The following is a 23735-nucleotide window of genomic DNA, read 5'->3' as shown; positions in this document are numbered from 1 at the left end:
ATGAATTTTGAACGTACTTTAAGTTCCTTTGTGGTAAGGGTATCAGATTTTATCTTAAGTTCATCTAATAAGTGAAATACATGATATTGATCACCTTCGGTCAATGAACGCAATGTATATGTATCTTCAATATCCTGGATCGACTTATCACTGATAAGTATGCTAGCCTCTACAGGTTGAAAATCACCCGGTGCTTTGGTTGCAAAAAATTTTTTTAACTTCAATTTTCTGGTAAATTTAAATAAATCGATTTGTACGTCCAATGGACTGAAGTTACATGTGGGTGCAAAGGATAAACCCTTGTTAAGAAGAAGTCTTTCCTCTTGAGATATAGTTTTTTTAGACAAATTGAGAACAAGATCATCCGTTATTTGTTGGTGCTCATCTCCTTGGAGCTGGCCCTGGTTTGTCTCTTGTTTGCTTGTAAGCTTCCTATGTTGCCGTCGTTTTCTACACCCCCTCCTTCCTCTTCTCCTAGCACAGGTGTCAAAATACCCATAGTTGGTGGTAGCTGAAAACGGACTGTTTTCTGAGTAGAATTACGATTCCCTTTCTTGTATCTTTTGATCTGATTCAAGTATCCTCTTTGTTCAATTGATTTGGAGCTAGCACTAGCTTGGTTGTCTTGGTCTGAGTCTGCATCAGAACTGGCCGATGATGTATTGGGGGTTGAGTTTCTGGACATTGGTTTTGAACTTGAGTCATATTTGGTTTGGAATGTATATACACGATCTTCCCTGTAATCACGTTCATCTCTATAGCTTTTCCGTAATTTCCTTATTTTTACTTCATCTTGATATATTTGCAACAGTTCATACATCTTCTCATAGTTTTTGGCTTTGGTATCCTCATTAGATTTCATCTCAGCAATTTCTTTGCGTATGCCTTCTATACCATCTAATGCCCTTTTATGCTCCCTAGTGGCATGTTCAATCAATAGGTCAATCATCTTCATGGAGCTGTTGCTCAAATTAGCTTCCCAGCCTTCTGCTAAATCTTTATCCAACTCATTGTTGAAATTTGGAAATATAAGAATCCTCAAACCCCTAGGTACTCTTTCATTAGCGACATAATTCTCAAGTGATACTTTTTCCCAGTACTTGTCAATTTCCTTTTTCGATATTCTTTCCAGTTTTATAAATTTCGAACGTAAATCTTCTCGTTTCGTAGCCATACTTGAAAATGCATGTGACATATCCCCTCGGGGGGTAAACAGGTTTTTAGTTTCTTCTTCACGGTTCTTCATATATGCTGCCATCATAGAAGAATGTTAGTAAAGGTAACGGGTCAGCCCAATTTGCAAGTTAAGTAAAGTTTTGAAAAACTGTGGCTTTGAAAAACCTTGCTCCACCAGGGCGACTCCTTACAATCCCGATAATTATACGTGCAAGATTAAAAGTTTCAAAATCCGGTCAATGAAGTCGCAGGTCAACTGTATAAGGACGGTAAAAAGCCTAACCGTCCCATACGTTGAAGAAATTAATTAATGAAAATACAGGACTCTGCGCCAACAACTCAAGTTGAGTTAAATCTTAGATTATGCTTTATTGATCATCCATGACCATTGAGCCCATAATTGATAACATGTTTCGGCTCCACTGAGCCTTTTTCAAATCCGGGCTACCCATAATTGTAATATAGGACATACAATATATCATAGTCAAAAAAACAATTTGTATGAACAACATCATAAAGTAAAACATAATACCAGTTTTCAAATATCGTGACCACAAAATGTGCATAATAACATGAAAGAAATTAGACAGAAAAACAAGGATGGGCAAAAGGGAAGGGTTCATGGGTGTAGAAAAATAGGCAAACATATCATAATACATTGTTATGTTTGAGTAAACAGAAAAAGAACACAAAAAACAGAAACAAAAACACAAACAAAAAGGAAAAAGAACCCATTAGTAATCATTATTCTTCAATTCATTGAATAATATAACCAAATTCTGCAATGGTCCCTTGAGACAAACTGACAACTTGGTGGGTGTCCTTACCCGAAATTTGATGTAACCAGTTCTTATGACTATTTGTCCATGTAGTAGTAACGGGGTACAATCCCCAATATCAATCTAAACAAAAAATGTAAGTAGCGAAGGTAAATAAAACTGATTGTCCAATTTAGAATATACATTAATTTTGTATATCAAGGTTGCCTATGGCAACTAGGCATTTTCACTTATGAGAATAAATCCCGCCCTCCACCAAACGGGCAAAACAACTCTACTTAATGGTCACAGGCCATTTCTGCCTTATTCAAAACAATTCATTATAAGTTCCGTAGTGAAGTCAATTGTAATTAACCATCATTACGTGACATGATGACGCATTTCAAATATAGAACACGTATTTCAAGTACGGAAAGCACAACATATAGCTTATTTGGTTGCTACTCGTCAAGTACCATTAAAGCTAAATCTCATTGAAAAGTAAACCATGAGATAAGCGGTCCTCTCTTACCAGTTCCTGGAACACAAACAGTCACACGCGTCGGCAGGTAAGCCGAACGCTTACCAGGTATGCCTTCTTATACTAGGCGTCATCACTGTGCGCGGTTACCACGGCGACGCAAGGAAAAGCATCGTCATTGAAAACCGCATTCTATCCCCCAGCATTCTACAAATTACATATGCTATATAATTCAAAATATTTGAATAAAGCCTGAAAAACTAACAAAGCATGTATACGCTTCTCCTAACCCAATTTACATTTGTTGAATACTTAAATGGTTACTATCACAATAATGTATAATCACGGGCACTAATGCACCTAACTACAAAAGGTTGGTGAGCATTACACACAACATTCAAATAACATACTGAGCTACCAATTATGATGGGGTATCCCTTTAACAACACCCTGAAATACATGTAACCTCCTAATAAACAATGAGCCGTGTTCTAAATCAAGTATAACAATGAAAATCATTCGAGCTTGAGAAGCCAGATTGCAATGTACTACATCTCACAAGAATGAAACCATTTCATTATCTGTATTAAGTCCTGTATTTGTCGAATTGAAGTAACAAATTGCTCTTGCTTCCGCTTGTCGTAACGCCTTCACTCTGTCACCACCTCTTTTGTTCAAGGATACTTGTTTAAGACCAATGAATCTAATTTCCGATTTGAGATGTGGCTGATGTGTTTTTTGCCAATGTTCAGCTAACGGAAGTGATGGGTCTTGACTGCCAATTTTGGCTAAATGTTCACGGATACGGATTCTCAACTGTCTCTTGGTGCTACCAATATATAGTTTGTGGCAGACACAGATGATGCCATATACTACAAAAGTTGTTTTGCAATTGATTCCTTGTTTAATGATCCAACATTTTCCATTTTTATCTTCAAATTCTGTTGTTCTTTGGTATGCATATTTACATTGTGGACAAACTCCACATTTCCTGAAACCAGAATCTTTCTTGTGTAACCATGTACCTTGAGTAGTGCTCTCAATGTCCGGTAATAACGATGGACTAAGGATAGATTTAAGTGTATTTGCTCTTCTGAAGGTAATGCGTGGATGATCACTCACAAACTCACCAATATGACTGTCCAATTTAAGTAGGTACCAATGTTTGTTCAAAATTTTTCGTAATCTCTGGTGATCTGAACAATATTGAGTGATAAAGCTAATCGGCATGTTAGCTTCCAAATTATTCCCTTGTCTCTGTCTCAAAGTATCCTGCTGCTGCATCAATTTGGTTCTCTTATATGCTTTACTTATGTCTTTTTGGGCATATCCCCTCCTTCTAAAACGTCGTTGTAATAGATTACATTCCTCTTCAAAAGGAAAGCACTTGTTTCGCTTAAATTGGATTCACGGACAGTAATTAAAGAGGCTGACAAGGGAGGCAATATTGTGCTAATGGATCGGGAGGATTATTTGGAAATGGCATCCAGACATTTAAATACCCCTGGGTGCTATGAATTAAGAACGGATGATTTTCGAAAATCAGCATTGGAGCAAGTTGAAGCGCACATACTCAATTGGCATAGAAAAGGATTGATAACGGATGATGAACGCACTTATTTATGGATAAAAGAACCGGTAACTCCAACAATGTACTTCTTACCGAAAATACATAAACCCTATGAAAGGATACCAGAGGGCCGCCCGATCATGAGTGGGATTGGGTGGGTCACAGAGAATATCTCGGAATATCTGGATCTATTACTCAAACCAAGGGCTATGTCACTTCATTCATATTTGCAAGATTCCACCAGCCTTATACGGAAATTAAAAAACTTTACTTGGCAGAGTACCTTCCTTCTAGCGACTCTAGATGTGAAGGCACTGTACACGTCTATTCAGCATAAATGGGCCATGATTGCAGTTGACTATACTTTCAGGCATGAGTCAGCCTCGTATTACAACCATTTGAACATGATTAAAGAAATGTTACATCTCACGTTTGATCTCAATGTCTTTACCTTTGACAACAAGGTATACCAACAGACCAAGGGGGTAGCTATGGGTACTAAATATGCCCCAGCATTGGCGAATATCTTCATGGGGATGTTGGAAGACAAAGCAATATACACTGAATCATATTTCATTGAGAAAATCCAATTTTGGACAAGGTACATCGACTATGTTTTTTGCATCGTCGATAGTAGCATAGAGGAATTTCATGCATTTGTGGACAAGTTAAATCTTAATTGTTTTGATATTCAATTTACTGGAGAATGCAACAAACAGCGGATACATTTTTTGGACTTGACAATATATTTGGAAGATCAAGTACTACAAACAACTACATTCAGAAAACCAACGGAAGTTAACTCAATATTACATGCTAAAAGTTGTCATTTTCGACCAACTATCACCAATATACCATTGGGTGAATATATCAGAGCGAGACGAAATTGTAATAGTAATTTAAAATTTGAAGAGGAATGTAATCTATTACAACGACGTTTTAGAAGGAGGGGATATGCCCAAAAAGACATAAGTAAAGCATATAAGAGAACCAAATTGATGCAGCAGCAGGATACTTTGAGACAGAGACAAGGGAATAATTTGGAAGCTAACATGCCGATTAGCTTTATCACTCAATATTGTTCAGATCACCAGAGATTACGATAAATTTTGAACAAACATTGGTACCTACTTAAATTGGACAGTCATATTGGTGAGTTTGTGAGTGATCATCCACGCATTACCTTCAGAAGAGCAAATACACTTAAATCTATCCTTAGTCCATCGTTATTACCGGACATTGAGAGCACTACTCAAGGTACATGGTTACACAAGAAAGATTCTGGTTTCAGGAAATGTGGAGTTTGTCCACAATGTAAATATGCATACCAAAGAACAACAGAATTTGAAGATAAAAATGGAAAATGTTGGATCATTAAACAAGGAATCAATTGCAAAACAACTTTTGTAGTATATGGCATCATCTGTGTCTGCCACAAACTATATATTGGTAGCACCAAGAGACAGTTGAGAATCCGTATCCGTGAACATTTAGCCAAAATTGGCAGTCAAGACCCATCACTTCCGTTAGCTGAACATTGGCAAAAAACACATCAGCCACATCTCAAATCGGAAATTAGATTCATTGGTCTTAAACAAGTATCCTTGAACAAAAGAGGTGGTGACAGAGTGAAGGCGTTACGACAAGCGGAAGCAAGAGCAATTTGTTACTTCAATTCGACAAATACAGGACTTAATACAGATAATGAAATGGTTTCATTCTTGTGAGATGTAGTACATTGCAATCTGGCTTCTCAAGCTCGAATGATGTTCATTGTTATACTTGATTTAGAACACGGCTCATTGTTTATTAGGGGGTTACATGTATTTCAGGGTGTTGTTAAAGGGATACCCCATCATAATTGGTAGCTCAGTATGTTATTTGAATGTTGTGTGTAATGCTCACCAACCTTTTGTAGTTAGGTGCATTAGTGCCCGTGATTATACATTATTGTGATAGTAACCATTTAAGTATTCAACAAATGTAAATTGGGTTAGGAGAAGCGTATACATGCTTTGTTAGTTTTTCAGGCTTTATTCAAATATTTTGAATTATATAGCATATGTAATTTGTAGAATGCTGGGGGATAGAATGCGGTTTTCAATGACGATGCTTTTCCTTGCGTCGCCGTGGTAACCGCGCACAGTGATGACGCCTAGTATAAGAAGGCATACCTGGTAAGCGTTCGGCTTACCTGCCGACGCGTGTGACTGTTTGTGTTCCAGGAACTGGTAAGAGAGGACCGCTTATCTCATGGTTTACTTTTCAATGAGATTTAGCTTTAATGGTACTTGACGAGTAGCAACCAAATAAGCTATATGTTGTGCTTTCCGTACTTGAAATACGTGTTCTATATTTGAAATGCGTCATCATGTCACGTAATGATGGTTAATTACAATTGTCTTCACTACGGAACTTATAATGAATTGTTTTGAATAAGGCAGAAATGGCCTGTGACCATTAAGTAGAGTTGTTTTGCCCGTTTGGTGGAGGGCGGGATTTATTCTCATAAGTGAAAATGCCTAGTTGCCATAGGCAACCTTGATATACAAAATTAATGTATATTCTAAATTGGACAATCAGTTTTATTTACCTTCGCTACTTACATTTTTTGTTTAGATTGATATTGGGGATTGTACCCCGATACTACTACATGGACAAATAGTCATAAGAACTGGTTACATCAAATTTCGGGTAAGGACACCCACCAAGTTGTCAGTTTGTCTCAAGGGACCATTGCAGAATTTGGTTATATTATTCAATGAATTGAAGAATAATGATTACTAATGGGTTCTTTTTCCTTTTTGTTTGTGTTTTTGTTTCTGTTTTTTGTGTTCTTTTTCTGTTTACTCAAACATAACAATGTATTATGATATGTTTGCCTATTTTTCTACACCCATGAACCCTTCCCTTTTGCCCATCCTTGTTTTTCTGTCTAATTTCTTTCATGTTATTATGCACATTTTGTGGTCACGATATTTGAAAACTGGTATTATGTTTTACTTTATGATGTTGTTCATACAAATTGTTTTTTTGACTATGATATATTGTATGTCCTATATTACAATTATGGGTAGCCCGGATTTGAAAAAGGCTCAGTGGAGCCGAAACATGTTATCAATTATGGGCTCAATGGTCATGGATGATCAATAAAGCATAATCTAAGATTTAACTCAACTTGAGTTGTTGGCGCAGAGTCCTGTATTTTCATTAATTAATTTCCTCATCTAAAAATGTTTTGCTTTCTTTATCTGGGTTCTTGGCCATAGATTGTGTTTTCATTCCTTGTCACTGTATTCTTGCTTCAATGTAGGCACTTGCTTCAGTGGGGATACTTGCTTCACTGGAGATACTTGATTCGCTGGGAGTAGGTGCAGGAGAAGTCAATGCTTCACCTTTATAGGGCTTGATATCGTGTAGGTGGATACAAGCCTGTTGGCCCTTGAGATTCACAGCGGTAGGGCTTTCTTCCTCCACCTCAAGAGGTAAGTTGAATCGTGGAGTATTCCAGGTGTGCACAAACTGGCTTATTAGCACCTGGTCCCCTTGGTACAATATTGGAGGTTTTAATGAGTCCTCCAAATTACTAGGCAGCTTGTTAATTCGATTCACTTTTGACCACACCTGTTGGTTTCTGATCTGTCGAGAAATGAAAGAAACACTTTGAGTCATTGTTTTCAAATAATCATGCATCTTGTCGCCTAATGCCTTCTCTACAATGTGGGTGTCTGTATTTGCCCTTGTTCGAGGGCTGGGAGGTGATGTTATTTGGCATCCAGTCACCACATCATGGGGTGTTAAATGGTGATCTAAACCAGGTTGATTGCGTAATACATACAATGCAAAGGTTAGGCAATGCAGTCGTCCCTTCTTCAATGTCATTTTGACCTTGGCTATTCTCTCCTTCAAAAGACCATTTAATTTCTCACATAGTTCATTGGCTTGTGGGTTATGGGCTGGAGCAAACTTCTCCTTGACGCCTAAAAGTGTGACTATATTTTCAAAGATTTATTTATCAAACTGCAGTCCATTGTCGGATCGCAAAACCTAGCACACCCCCGTTCTTGGAAACACTTTGCGAACTTGAATCCTTGCAGCGCATACAACATCAGGATGCTTGCACGGACCTGCTTCAATCCATCTGGAAAAGGACAAACTACAACTAACATGTATCAATAACCATTACATGTTCGCTACATATCCACATAGTCTATGTGCAAATGATGGAAGGGGCCATTAGTTCTGGGGATTACTCCTCTCACCATTAGCAGGGTGTGTCCTGCTGTACATTTCTGGCACACAATTCAGTTTGCAATGAACTGTGCCACATGATCACTGAGGTTCGGAATTTACCAGCCTTCTGCTATTGTAGGAGATAGACTCTCTTGAATCACACGTTCTGGCTAATGGAGCTGCTCCAATGCTACTCTTAACAGCGCTAGAGGCATAACTGGCTTTCCTGTACTGTCCTGCCTCAAAATTGCCTCAGTGGGGGATAAAGAACCCCTCCACTTTTTCAATAGCTCCTTTTCCTCTTGCTATACTCGTCCTTGTACCTCAATTAACTGTACAATTGACGTCAGATTAAATTCTTCCTTTACAAACATGCATCACCCTGTCGCTTGTTTTACATCTTTTAATTCATCTTCACACATGGTTGAATAATATGTGGCACGTTAAGCCTCTAGGTGTGCAACTTTGCTCCAGTGGATTCAATCTGTTCTTTTTGAATGTGCTGCACACTTCACAATGTCTATAGTTGTTTGAAAGCTTAAGGCCTGAATTAACTTGTCTAATAGCCATGCATGTTGCACTGGAGTGCCCTCTGTGTGGAGGAAGCCCTTCCTCATCCAATGTCGCAGGCATGCATGTTCTGTTGACGTCACGTAGGCGGAGTCAGAATACACTGTCACTTCCTCATCCTCAAAACCTCATAGTGCATCAATATTCGTGGCTAATTCTGCAGCCTGTGCTGGATAAATTGACAGCAATCTTCGAATGTACCTCCTCGGGTCGGTTTTACTACTGCTGATCCTGAATGTCTCACTCCTGTTTTCTGATCGTTTCTCGATGAACCATCAATGAAAACAACTTCCCCTCTTCCTAGAGCATTATCTCTAACATGGGGAATATAATTATAGCACTCGGTATATGTAACACAGTCATGCACATCATCATCTTCTCCCATGGGTTCAGATTTATAGGTTGCTGGATTCACTGTGCTACACCTTACAATTTTGATCGCAGTGTTTTAGCTAATCACTTCATACCACAATGCTCTTTGAGTGGCCAACACACTTTTGTGTTTCTCTAAAATTGCACATAATGCATGCTCTACAAATAGAGTTACAGAACACCACATAGTTGTACGTGAGCCTTTTCTATAGCAAATTCAGCAGCCACCAAAGATTGTTCGCAAGGATAGTGTCCTTTCATAACTGTATCTAAAATCCCACTGTAAAAAGCTAATGGTTTAAGAACATGTCCTAATGTTTTTTTCTGTGTAAGGACTGCTGTCATGACTTATCCATTCTGAATGTAATTTGGAATTCCTAATACAGGAGCTGTTCTAATCACGTTTTCTAATTCATTAAATCCTTCAGTCATGTCTTCTGCCCACATTAACATATTTTTAGTCACCCGTGCCTCTTTAAGCGCTTTTAAAAGTGGTCGAAGATATGTGCTGTAGTCAAAGACCCAGGCCCTGCAATAATTGTATAAACCTAAACATTGTTGCATTTGTCTCACCGTTTTTGGCTGTACAGTTCTCATAACCGCTGCTGCTCTTTCAGGTGTCACTTTTTTCCCTTCATGCTAGATTAACTGTCCTCTTTATAATACTCCTTCCTGACAATACTGTAATTTTCTTTGTCTATTTTGTACCCTTTTTCTGCAAGTATCGTCATAAGTTTGATAGTCCTCTCTACATTTACTTCTGTCTCACTGCACTCTACAATGTCATCCACATATTGAATTATGACACTTTCAAGCTGAACATTTCCCAAGTCCATCTGATGGACTCTGTTAAAAATAGAAGGGGACTTACAGTGCCCATGAGGCAAAGGAGTATATTTCAGGTGAATATTTCTATATGAAAAGGAAGTTAAATCCTGTGAGTCTTCATGTAGGGGAATTGAGAAAAATGCCTTTTTTAAATCGTCAACAGTAAAATATCTGGCAGTTGACGGGATATTGCACAATATTGCCACAGGCTTTGGAACTAAAGGAAACTCTGCTTCGACTATATTATTTAGGGGGCAAAGATCTTGTATGAATCCCCATGAGCCCCCTTTTGATTTTTCGACAGGGTACAAATCTGTGTTGCATGGAGAATCTGATGGTAATAGAATGCCTTGGGCCTCATTACGAGTTTGGAGGCAGCCATGGAGCTAATAGCTCCATGGCTGCCTCCAAACCGGGCTCCTTTTCCGGGTTCCTGCAATGGGGACTTACCAGGTCATTCTGACATAGGAGGACCCGCTAAATCCTCCTTGCAGGAACCATTCCCCATTCCCACTTGAGCCCCCATAGACTTGTGGTTCATAAGATACTTGTCACTTTTTCCATGTCTTCTTGAAAAAAATACGGCTCTCAACTTTAATCCAATAAGTGAGATTCATAAAGAATACTAATTCGTCATGTGAATAGTCACCCTAAATAATTCCTCATCTGTCAAATCTGTCAGTCTATATCCTTCATTGAGGGCTATCACCATTCTCCATCCGCTGCTGCTTCTAATTCCAAAGGAATAACTTTCCCTTCGTCATCATCTATAGGAATTTCTGTCCTGAACAAACATTTATCAGGTATCCTTAATAATTTACCTGCCAATTTAGGTAACCATGATAATAAAACCATTACTCCATATAAAAAACACTTCCTCGTCTAGAGATACTCCCCTTAAGGCTTTTTTTCCCTTTAAAGGCTAATATAAGTTCCCTCACATTTATATAATGTATCCCCGGAGTTGAACATGCTATGCCTTCGTCAGTAAGATATATCGTCATGTTAAGCTTTGTCATTAAATCACGTCCTAGTATGTTCACCGGTGTCTGTTTAGAGTATAATAGTGGCATAGGCATGTTGTGTTCCCCAATAAAAATGGGTAATTCATCTGTAAATGGAACTAAACTTGTCACCCCAGAAAATCCCTGAGTAGTCATGGCAATGCCTGACATTGGTTATGTTCCCTCACGGACACAGGAAGGAGTTGCTTTAGTGTCTACAACAAATGAGAATGTCTTGACTCCTATCATCACCTTGACCCAGAGACATTTTTATGGGAGGACAAAAGGGGCACTTGCCCCAGGCCCCCACCTTGGACGGGGGCCCCACAAGGCTGCTTGATCTAAAGAAGTAAGATTCCATTATTCACCAGACTTAAATTGCACACGTCAGGATATTTTATGACATGCTGTTGGGGCTCTTACCTATTGCCTGTCTATTTTGACAAGTCATTATGCCTTGATCAATTCATCCTGTATTGCTTTCTGTGTTCACTGTGGTATAAACGTGGTATAAACAGTTTGTATGTTCCTTACGGCACAAATCATGTAGCATTATTTCCTTCATGTGGGAATTATGTTGATTATGTGCAATAGCCAAAGGTGAAATGTATATTGATAAACTGAGTGCCCCAATGGTTCAGTAGTTAGCTCAGTGTGTTAAGCACTCAATGCAGAAATAAGCGTTTATACGCAAGATTACAATAGCACATTACATCAAGGCTGGCTGAGCCTTTCCCATGTCTGAAGTTCATAACCCTGCCTGTACATGTAGTTGTTTTTGCAGCCCAACAGATGCTATTATCAGCAATGTGCCTGCAACAGATAGGGGTTGCTATAAAAGCTAACATGTCACCCATATAGTGAATGTCTATAAATTGGTTTGTTCAGATGGGTGTGTTGTAGGCAATCACCTCCAATGACGAGCAGAAACTGTTAGTCCAAGAGGTGAACACGTATCCAAATTCAACACTGTGGAACCAAAGCATTCATGCTTGTATCCTGGCTTTGCCAGCAGAAGATCCAGTGACCATGGTCAAATCATCTAATATCTCTTACAATATTGTGCTGTTTTCTGCTCGGTTTGCCTTCTTGCATGCTGGTGGCATTGTTTAGCCCATTACTTGATATTTCCTCTTATGTAGGCCATTTGAGTGGAAGGGGTGGTAGACAGAAGAGAGTGGCACAGATGAGGCAAGTCTCGGGCAAGCGTATTTTAAAGTCTTTTCATTTGACGCAAAAAAGGGTTTGCTTTTTTGTGAAAGCAAAATGTTTTTTTACATGTTTATAAAGGACAATTTCACAAGACAGTGTTCTAGAAGTATTCAAAGCTTTAAAATACAAAAGACAAACCCAGATTAAATCTGTTAAATCACATCAATTGGTATGCTGATACTTATATCCTTCCCTCGATGATGGAAAGATTGTGGCTAGAATCATTACCATTTTGCCTAACACCCTTCTATAATATTTTGTTTTAAAACATTGTCATGTTTGGTAATGTGATTTGTGTACTTTCCAAGTTAGTTTTTATAAAATTAGATTATTTTAGTTCATGGTAAGAACTGGAAAAGAACGTGTTCAAATGAAGAAATTGCCACAAATCCCAGCTTCCCCCCCTTAACCAATGTGTGATCCTGGGCATCTGATTTGATCTTGTATTGCCAGTCCCTAAACCTTTCAGAATTGTCAGCCTTTCAATGGATGATTTTCAAAAAAGACTCACTTGTGGTTTCATTGGCTATAGTGCTGCTTCCACTATTAAGAGTGGGGGTATATATTATAACCTCGCTCCCCCTTGACGAATCCACACCACACCAAACTTTGCAAAAAAGTATATGGCCCACTCTGAATATTTTTGCAAAGTTTGGTGAGGTTTGGTCAAGGGGGGGAAAGTTATAGAGGGGGTCCCAAAATTTCTTTTTTTCCCATAGACTGAATGGGGGAGAAACATTGTGCACGCCTCAGCCCAAAACACTGGACAGATTTTCACCAAATTTGCGGCAGGTGCAGCGGCTTGGTCCCGAAAGCGTACTTTTGTAAATTTGGTGGAAATCCGTCCAGTAGTTTTTTAAAAAATGATCAAAAAGTAGGTCGAAAAAAATTAGTGATATCTATGTCCGCTCCGCGGACACACGTCCGTGTTCACTCTGCGGGAAAGATATCGATTGGCTAATTGCTCACTTCATGTCCCCGGACATGTGACGCATTCGCTGATTGGATGGTGAAGAGCGTGAAGTGCGTCAGATTGTTCCGATCGTTCCCGCCATCTTGGATCTGTGTTTTGGTGTCCACGGACATCGCAGCAAAAACATATTAAAAAACACAGCATTGAACTTGTTAAACTTATCAAATACTGTCCAGGCAGGAGAAGGTTGATGAGGATGGGATGAGATATGGCAGCAGGAAGCAAAAAACTGGTGTTCACAAAAGTCATACGGTACATTTGGAGGTGTTCCACAATATAATGTGCCTAAAGTACAGGCGAAGGACTAATGTGTCTGTGTTAAAATGTAATTAAAATAATAATGGAGTCAGACTGCCGCCCCCTAGAGTCTGGCATCTGAGGCAGCCAGCTGCACTGTCTGATGCAAAGAGTGGCCCTGCACGTGTATGAGAATAACAGTTCTCATGGCGTCGGTGAGGAAAGTTGTTGCAAAGTGAGAATGTATTTTGATTCTAAGTGAAGGTCACCAGCTTTGAATTTTTGGTTGCGAGCTAAGGAAGCCCACGCATGGGACACACAATATAAGGTTGAACTGTTTTTTGACCTTGAGAGAAAGGGACCATTCCCTAAGGAATGCAATGAGAGGAGGTTTGTAATAATGAAGATTTGATAAGGTTATTCATTCCAAAAGTGTGTAAGGAACATGTAAATTCAGTTCATGAAGAATCTTTGGTGCAAACGCAGTGAGTGTTACGGTCTGATTTATGCCAAAAGAATGGAAATGGTGAATATAATGGAAGTTTGATTTTGACGATTGTATACCAGAACGAACATTAACTTATTATTATCTGAAGATTATTTTTGGGTTATATTCTATTCGTCTGTTCTGTGTTGCTTATTGCAATGTAACGCAAGTACTATCTTTGTGTGTATTTGTCTTTTTTACGTGGTTATGGGGAGTGCAGCATCGATGTGCATGTAGACCATCACTAGGTTCACCCAAGTTCAATGCTAATATTTCATTAAAATGTCATATATGACCATATGGAATTGTGTATCAGTTTCCACGTTGTTTTCTCTTTGTTGAGATTGTTTGATGTTTTCTCTTTGTTGAGATTGTTTGATGTGTGTGCTAATCGTTACTTTAAACTCTATGCCGAATTAAAAAGTCAATAGATACATTGTAATAATGTTCGGGTATTGAGGCACATTTTCTGTTATGTTTTCGAAACAGATACATTCTGTCTTTCTGCAATTGTCATAGATTCCAGATGCCAACTGACAGCTTTTTTAATCGGCAGCTGCACATATTTGTCAACGCCTAGATCACAGTGACTGTTTTTTGGGACGATCGCCCAGGGCCCATGTGCCTGTACGCTGTACTAGCGATTAGGAGTAACATAACATCCTTTATGGTGGTCTAGGCCCAAGTTGATGCAGAAGCCCTGGAATTCACTGTGCGACCCAAGCGGTTCTTTTATTGAAAAGGAACACATTGTGTATGCAAAAAGAACGTTTTGCCTCATGATAAACATTTGGGATCGTGAGCGAAGAAACAAATTTGCAATTTGATTGAATATGGCAATAGTCGGATGTTCTCGGAGCATTTATTGTGAAATAAAAGTACTTTACAAATTGTATAGTGTTATTGTTTTCTTTTAAAGCATGGTTTAATATTCCGAATTGTGACGTGCTGTGTTGTTACTCAATGTGTGTTGATTTTCGGGTTCTGCGTCATGTCACGTAGGTGATTATGGGCGCGTTTGGCTACGCTGAAGAGGAGCGTCACAGAGAAAGGTGTAGAATATCACTAGGGTTGGCGATGTGAGGGTCACTGGTGGGGCATATGATTTAGTGATGTCAGGGCAGTTTACCTTAGGCAGATGCAGCAATGGATAAGAATAGCAGCAGATGGACGCGCCCTGCTGCCAGATTTTGTATGTTTTTAAAAGAGGAAAAGTGAGGTAAGGTGAATTGGAAATGTTTGCGATCAACGTATGTATAAAAGTACATGGCCGAACCTTCGGGACAATAACATTTTATGAGCATTGCACTTGTGGAATTTATGAAATAATGTCTGGGGAGGTGAGAGGTGATGACGATGGGTGGAATATTTCTGACGTGATTTCGAATGAGTTTACAAAGTTTGGTGGGATTTTGTGCAGAGCTTATATGACGATTGTATGTGCATTCATTTGACAGTTTTGAAAAAATAAAACATGGGTGGATTTCCAGCAAACTTGCGTAAGGCGCATTGCCATGGTTATAAAAACATGGTTTTGCAAATGTGGCCGTGTTTTCTTATTTGACAAGTGTCATAATGTAGTTAAAAAACATAGCGTTATAGCTTTAGTGACTGAGGAGTAGCCTGTGGCCATGGGCAGTGGCCAGATTGTCCAGGTCATGGAATAAGGTCATGATCCGGACAATCTGGCTACTGGCCATGACCAGAAGGGACAAAACATAGGATTAAAGTGGCCATAACCACCTGGGACTGGCTTTGTGGTAAAGTTATTCGAAATTAGGATAGATTTGAAAGGGAAGAAAAATGTGCTCGTGATAATATGGTCATGGGGTTCTTTTTTTGTCTAAATCCTCTTTTTTAGTACCCCGCTTCCCGCTTTGGGAACCTCGACTGCTAATGGCCCTCATCCCCCATTTCAGGGGCTGGAATGGGGGGAGAATGGTCCAGAGACTTCGTTATCCACCCTTGCTTCGCTTGGGCTGATAACCTGGGCTGCTGGGCTGGTAACCACGTTCCAGTCCCTGGAACGGAGGATGAACACCCCAATATTTCCATTAGTATAACACAAAATGCAAATGGATATGTTGGAAAATCTTATTGAGTCTACGTACTTTACTGAGAAATATAAAGTAGATGGAGTGTATGCATTTTTTGTTTTTTTTGTTCTATTTTTTAACTGTGAAAGATGGTTATTAAAGGAACATTTATTTTGTTTTTGAATGGATTTTCTTTGGCAGGAGAGCTTAGAACGAAACGTGGGGAGGGATATGAGGGAAGAGGCACCAAACACTAATATGGAGGGGCAGGTGAACATGGGAAAATGTTGCACGTGTGTTATTTCTAAGGTAGGGGGCAGTGTTTCTCATGCTCCTTGATTACAGCAGTGGTGGTGTCTCTTGGGGAGGAGGGATGGCCTTAGCTGATGTCATTTTAAGATAAATAGCAGTTTTGCTAAATGTATGTACTGTGTACTAGATTGTTAATGGATGAGTAGGAATAGGTGTTGGAGCTGTGCAAGGGAAATTTTGAAGTTGAAAGTTCCTAGATCAGTAGAAAATGTAGTTCCAAACTGTCCACGAAGCACAGATCTTATTGTGAAGTGCGTACGGGTTCTCGGACACGTCCTCATGCTGCGCGCCAGCATATGGTCATGTGGCACTCTCTGGAAGGTCTGCAATCAAGTCAGATGTTCGTAGACATTATGGTTAAGGTACACTAATAAAAACCTATGAAATTCAGTAAAAAAAACTTTGTTAAAGGGATGTTATGGTTAAGTTGGACTAATAACATATGAAATTCAATAAAAAAACTTTGTTAAAGGGACGTTATGGTTACAAATAAAATCGAAAAAAAAAACCTCAAATTTGCAGTTATGGTAAGCTAAGCAACCATAACTCACGCCACCACCGTGCACTGCTAAGACTAACACCCAGGACATCAAAGATGACATCACAAATATCATTGATAACATCACTGATGACATCACATGTCTAGCCCCTTCTTTTTTATTCACTGCCATATCTAGGCCAGGTGGTTTTATTTACTGACAGTCAGAAACTGAACTTTCAAAAGGCATTACATTTATAGATATTGCTAGTCTCACATGTTCTTACACTACTTTCCTTAGAATTTAATCGCATCTTATGATGTACATATATAGGGAAAGAAGCAGGCCTGAAATACAGCGATCAATTTTGTGCGTGAATACAATCATGTATACTATACACAGTTGCTAATGATACTGCCTCTTGGTTGTTTACTTTACTCTCCATATATAAGACCCATATTTGTATGCATTATAGTCTACTTATGTTATGGAAAAGTCTGATACAGAAGCATTCACCGTTCTATTATATAACTTTGGAAAATTACAAATATAGCACCTCTGTGGTGTACGCTGCAGCCAATACCTACATTTCTGTATGAGTAGGTTCCTGTACTAGAAAGAACACTGCAATGGAATGTTCTTTAGAACACTACATTGTGTAATGAAGTATGTAGTAGTTTATTACACAGCTCCCAATACTCGCTGATACTTTTTTGCCAACATTACATTCACAACCCCTTGTATGAAAAGTAAATGTCATATCAGTGATGTCATCAATGATATTTGTGATGTCATCTTTGCTGTCCTGGGTTTTAGTCTTAGCAGTGCACGGTGGTGGCGTGAGTTATGGTTGCTTAGCTTACCAAAACTGGCAAATTTCAGGGGTTTTTCAATTTTACTTGTAACCATAACGTCCTTTTAACGTTTCTTTTACTGAAATTCATAGGTTTTTATTAGTGCAATTTAACCATAACGTCCCCTTAACAATGTTTTTTCATTGAATTTCATGTTTTTATTAGTGCAACTTAACCATAACGGCCCTTTAACAACGTTTTTTCATTGAATTTCATAGGTTTTTGTTAGTCCAACTTAACCATAACGTCCCATTAACAATGTTTTTTCAGTGAAGTTCATGGGTTTTTACCAGTGCATGCTATTTTCCTACAACTTACTAATATCATACTTACCAAATATAATAATATTTGTGTCTAATTTACAAAGTGTCACCTTAAAACTCTGCCATTTCCCACCTTCTAGAATCATGCTTAACACTCTATACACCTTTTGCAACTATTTCAACTAGTTTTGGATCCGTAGATGTCTACGAACATCTGACTTCATTGGGGACCTTCCGGACAGTGCCACATGACCATACGCTGGCGCGCAGCATGATGACATGTCCGAGAACCTGACTGCACTTCACGATAAGATCCGTGATTCACAGACAGTTTGGAACTGCATTTTCTACTGATCTAGGAACTTTCAACTTCAAAATGTCCTTTCCACACCTCCTACACCTTTTCATACTCATTATCCATTACCAATCAAGTACACAGTTCATACTTGGAAGAATTTTATCAAAACTGCTTTTTATCTTAAAAATGGCATCGGTTATTGCCATCCTTCTTCCCCAAGAGCCGCCACCACCACCACCAGCTGGAGGACCTTCACAACAAAAAAAGCGCAGTACTTTCAAAGACAATGATGAGGACCAAGAAGATGAGGTAGAGGAAGTGCCTACTTCTATCACCAAGATCGAATCATGGGTGTGCCAGTTCTTTGCTACTGTTGGGAGTGTACCAAAAGCTAAAGCTAACAAAGTGAAATGCACTGAGTGCAATTTTGTACTCTGTCGCAGACTAACTGGACAGTACTCCTACGGACCACCTCCATGCGCCACCACACCAAATCCAATGACTACAATGCTCTGAGAAAGGTTGTTCCTTTCTCAGCAAGTAGTAAGCTGTCTTCCTTCACCTCATCTTCCTCAACAAATACTGTAACTACACAGCCTGATGTGACACTGGTGCGTTATAAATAAATAAGGAGGGCTACGGACCATTATCATCCATTGCAGCCCCTGAAATGGGGGATAAAGGCCATTAGGACCCCTGGTTCCCAAAGCGGGAACCCAGGGTGCTAAAACATAGATTTAAGAAGGAAGAATTATTCTTGGCGTCCTGCTGTAGGAAGAGAAATCCTTTTCCAAGACAGTCAACAATGAAAGAGAAGGCAGGGCTACGTATACAGCCCCTCTTCCCTTGCCATGGCAGCCTGCAAAACCCTATGAACATATTAACACAAGCACTTTTTTTCCCTCGCAAACCTATCCTACCTTCGAATAACTTTACCACATAACCGGTCCAAGGTAGTCATAGCCACTTTAACACCATTTTTCGTCCCTAGCAGTCATGGCCAGTAGCCAGATTGTCCGCGTCATGACCTTATGCCATGACCCAGACAATCTGGCTACTGCCCACGGCCACAGGCTATACCTCAGTCACCAAAGGAATATGACTATTTTTTGTACCTTCATTATTACACTTGCCAAAAAATAAAACACAGGCACATTTGCAAAACCATGATTTAATGTCCTTGCCAATGCTCCTCATGAGTTTGCTCGAAATCCGCCCGTTTTATTTTTTAAAAAGTGTCAAAATGTATGCACATACAATAGTCATATAACTTAGCCCCCACTTGACAAAATCCATTCAGTCCTTACACAAACATTGAAGGTTGTGTCTATAATCTTTCTCAAAAGTTTTGTCCACATTCGTCAAATAGCAACAGAGTTATAAACCATCTAATAATGTTGAGACTCCCCCATAATTTCACAGCCTCTTGAGAAAATCCCCACCATACTTTAGAAAACCATTTATATCTAGATCCAGAATAGTTTTGCCAAATGTTGTGCAGATTCGTCAAATGACACCCAATTATATGTCTTTACAATATTTTAGAACCCCCCCTCTAATTTGGCCCCCTCTGTACAGAATCCCACAAAACTTTGCAAAACCATTCAGGATTAGTTCCAGAATAATATTGCAAAATTACATGAAGTTTCATTGAGTGGCGCAAAAGTTACAAGCCATCCAAAAACTGCTTTTCCCCAACCCTGTAATGCAGAAATAGGTACAGATGTCCTACGACATCTGAAATGTCAGCGAACACAACAGGACTGCCCCAGGACATCTGGAGTGTTCACGGACTTTCGGGGGTGAAACAAACAATTCTTTGGCTTCTTATGGCCACATCCAATCCGATCCTCATCCCCTTCACATCCCCAGAGATTGTTGAGGTTGACAAGTGCAATGCTGCTTTTTTTTCATGTTTTCGCGGACAGGAAAAAGCCAGCGAATCCAAGGTGGCGGACGTTTTAAGAAAACTGACGCATTTCACGTTTTCTCACCACCTAATCAGCGGCCGCATCCCGATGTCCACGGACCATGCAAAAATCAGCAAATTTTCAGGCCAGTCACAGGCCAGTCCGCGAACAGGGAATTGAGTCTGCAGAGAAAGACATTTTGGGACCCCCCTATAACTTTGCCCCCCCTTGACCAAACCAATCTTTGCAGAACAATTCAGAGTGGGCCGTATACTTTTTTTGCAAAGTTTGGTGAGGATTCGTCCAGGGGGAGCAAAGTTATAAGCCACCCAAAAAGTGATATTCCTATGGGTTTAGCAACTTAACCATAACTACTTGGCCGCTACCAGAGGCCATGTAATACATATATATATACTTAATCCCAAACATTATACTACACTGTCAGTACTAACTGTGATCACTGACACACACCACATGCTGTAAGAGCATCAGTGCACTCCATAGAGTGTAGCACTTAGCTTTGCATAAAGGACCACATGCGAAAGACCAGGAGTGACATTATATGGACAAAGGGTTATTTCCTAGTTCCCCTTTGTCAACTGACATTGAACACTATTGTTCATAAGCAGTGCGAGATTCAAACTTACCGGTGAGCAGCTAGGCTTATTTTGGAAATAATCCATGACAGCGATCACTACATGCAGCTTCAAAGCAGCAACAAAATATAACGTGCATTTACTTGCTTGTCGTAGAAGCAGGCCTTCTGTTTTCCGGTTTCTAAATAGAACGAATCGTGCTGTTTCACAATATTTAATAGTGATCTCTGCATGCAGTTTATAAATGGTTATGTCTTATATGCTGCAATGTTTGTTTTGCAATGTTCAATAACAAATATGATTTTTTGTATTTTAAATTTAACGAACTGTGCAAAGTACACCATTCAAACATGGCAGTCTTTAACCATAGATTATGGGCCTCATTACACGGACGGCGGTGGACCAAGATGCTATTAGCACCTTGGTCCATGCCGGTAAAATACCAGCACCATCTTGGTGGAAAGGGGAATTACCACCCTATTCCAAGGTTGGTGGGGCGGTAATACCCCTTCCCCCAATGCCCTTCCCCATTCCCATTTTTGCCCCATAGGGCATAATGGGAATGGGGAAGGTGCTAATTACGGCACCGCAAATTGCGGTACCGTAATTAGCCCCCTGGTCCCTTTGCGGGTTGGTTTTTAACGCCTGCAAAAAGCAGGCTTTAAATTCTCCAACCCGCAAAGGGACCTCGTAGTAAGGTGATAAGGGTTAACGGTCACCGGTACCATTAACAGTGACCGTTAACCCTTACCGCCGTCCATGTAATGAGGCCCTATGTGTTTGCAAACATGACTCTCTATATTGAAACCATAGAGATGATGTTAGTTTATAAGTCCTTCTTCTGTGTTTCTTACCCTCAACGTGAACAAGCGGTCTGTTGCCGCGAAACGCGTAGTTGTTTTCATGTTGCTATCTCTGTCCTGGACATTATATTATTAAAGCCATTTTTGTGCCTGTAACACTCTGGCTTCCTGTTTCTGTGTTTGGTGAAGACTACTAGCCCCAAACTTCTTCCTGGAGTGTCATCCACTTTCTTTGTACCTTTGTACAGGGACTTTTCTGAATATAAATATAGAATTCTTCTCTATAAATCCTACTGTGATCAAGCCCTCTGTTTCTCGTACAGGCTGTGCTGACCTTCTTATTTTTGATATTCCATCTCTTATGGATTTGACCTGTCTTGAAGATTTCCAGTTTGATCCCTTAAATGCTGACCTCACTGATTTTGACATCAATCCTAACTGGACGTTCATACCAAACTCAAGGATAAATCAATATTTAATCCACAGTTTCTGGTTGGTGGATGTATTGAAGCATTTTATGATTTGTGTGTTAGTGATCTTAGAAAATTACGGAGGTCGTCTTCAGTAATAAACATAATCTGACCATTTCCCAGTTTATGGCCATTGGAGAACTGCAAAGTCTATCGAATATTGGTATTAAGCAGGCCAATAAGGGGTCAAACATTGTGGTTCAGGACAGGGTCCATTATGTTACTGAGGCTAATCATCAACTTAAGGATCGACTGTGTTATGCCCAATTATCAAAAAGTCCTTTTGGTGATCTACAGTCTGAACTTGATAGCCTCTGTACTAAGTGGGTTGATATTGGCTTAATTGAGGATGATGCAGTTAAATTTCTTGTTCCCTCTTGCCACACTATATCCACCATTTATTTTCTCCCTAAAACCCACAAATCTCGTACACATCCACCTGGTAGACCTATTGTTACTTTATGTGGTTCTTTGCTTGAGCACCTGGCCCAGTTTATTGATGAAACCTTATTTCCTTTCATTTCTGTTCTACCTTCTTACTTGTGGGACACTAAGGATTTTTTGCAACACATCACCAATACACCTTGGAAAGATGGTCTTGTTTTGGCAACCCTCGATGTTGTTTCCCCCTACACCTCGATTGATCATCAAGTGGGAATGGGAGCCTGCAAATATTTTTTAGATACCCGCTCATTGAATCCCTATGGCCATAGTTCCATGATTTTCGAAATGTTGTTTTTTTGCTTGACCAACAATGTTTTTTTGTTCAAGAGTTCCTTTTTCCAGCAGGTAAGGGAGACTGCTATGGGCAGCACCTTCGCCCCATCATATGCAAACCTGACGATGGGATGGTGGGAGGCTACTTTTCTCAGTGATTTGCTCACATCCCGTTTTCCCACACATATGTATATGCATAATATAGCGCCTGGTGGTGCTATATTGACAATGTTTTTGTTATATGGAAGGGTACTGAAGCTGACTGGCAATTGTTTGTGAAATGTATAAATACTAACACGGTCAATCTACGCTTTACCGAATGCCATAGTACCACTGAAATTGTTTATCTTGATGTGGTTGTGACCCTTGAAAGATCTGGTTTTCACACAGCACTACACAAAAAACCCTCTAACACCGGTCTACCTCTGCATGCCGCTAGTTGCCATCCAATGTCATGCAAACGTAGTATTCCTTATGGCGACTTCATTCGCTATAAGAGGAACTGTACAGACCTGGCATCTTTTGATTATGACTGTGCACAAGCGGCTCTGAACTTTGTGAAACAAGGCTATGAGCGCAGAACTATAGAAATGGCCTATACCAAGGCCCGTGGACTGTGCAGGGATCAACTATTGTATGGCACTAAGTCCGATCGGACTACTACTGATGATGAACCTAGACTTATTGTCTCGTTTGATAATGCCTCTAACCATGTCCGCAGAATTATTGAACGACATTGGCGTGTTCTCATTTTAGATAAAGATCTATGCCCACTACTTTCTAAAAGTCCCACCATCACATACAAAAGAGTACCCTCGCTTAGAGACAAACTAGTATCTAGCTTTCTGTCACCCATTGACAAAAGTTCTTCTCTCACCAATTGGTTGGCGGTCTCCCCCATAGGCTTTACCAAATGTTCTAAATGTAAAGCCTGTGCTCATGCCACTGTATGCAAATCTTTCATACATCCAGACACCAAATGCAATCAGATCATTAATCATTCTATGAACTGTGATACTGTTTTTGTAGTCTATGTTCTCTCATGTCCCTGCATGAAGTTGTATGTTGGGAGTACCACATGCAAGCTTAAATTAAG

General features: G+C 39.7%; 1 long non-coding RNA gene across 1 annotated transcript; it reads right to left on the bottom strand.

Moving 5' to 3' along the window:
* Window positions 1-1509: 1509 nt before the first annotated feature.
* LOC138571134 (uncharacterized) lies at window positions 1510-2103 on the bottom strand. Its single transcript, XR_011303889.1, has 2 exons — window positions 2004-2103; window positions 1510-1620 (listed from the first exon to the last, which is right to left on the bottom strand). It is a non-coding gene; the product is annotated as an uncharacterized lncRNA (long non-coding RNA).
* Window positions 2104-23735: the final 21632 nt, after the last annotated feature.

The sequence above is a fragment of the Ambystoma mexicanum genome, chromosome 1p (assembly GCF_040938575.1).
Source record: "Ambystoma mexicanum isolate Mex_15411 chromosome 1p, UKY_AmexF1_1, whole genome shotgun sequence".
Classification (NCBI taxonomy): domain Eukaryota; kingdom Metazoa; phylum Chordata; class Amphibia; order Caudata; family Ambystomatidae; genus Ambystoma; species Ambystoma mexicanum.
Note: the sequence above shows the minus strand (reverse complement) of the source record. Positions and strands in the feature narration are given on the sequence as shown.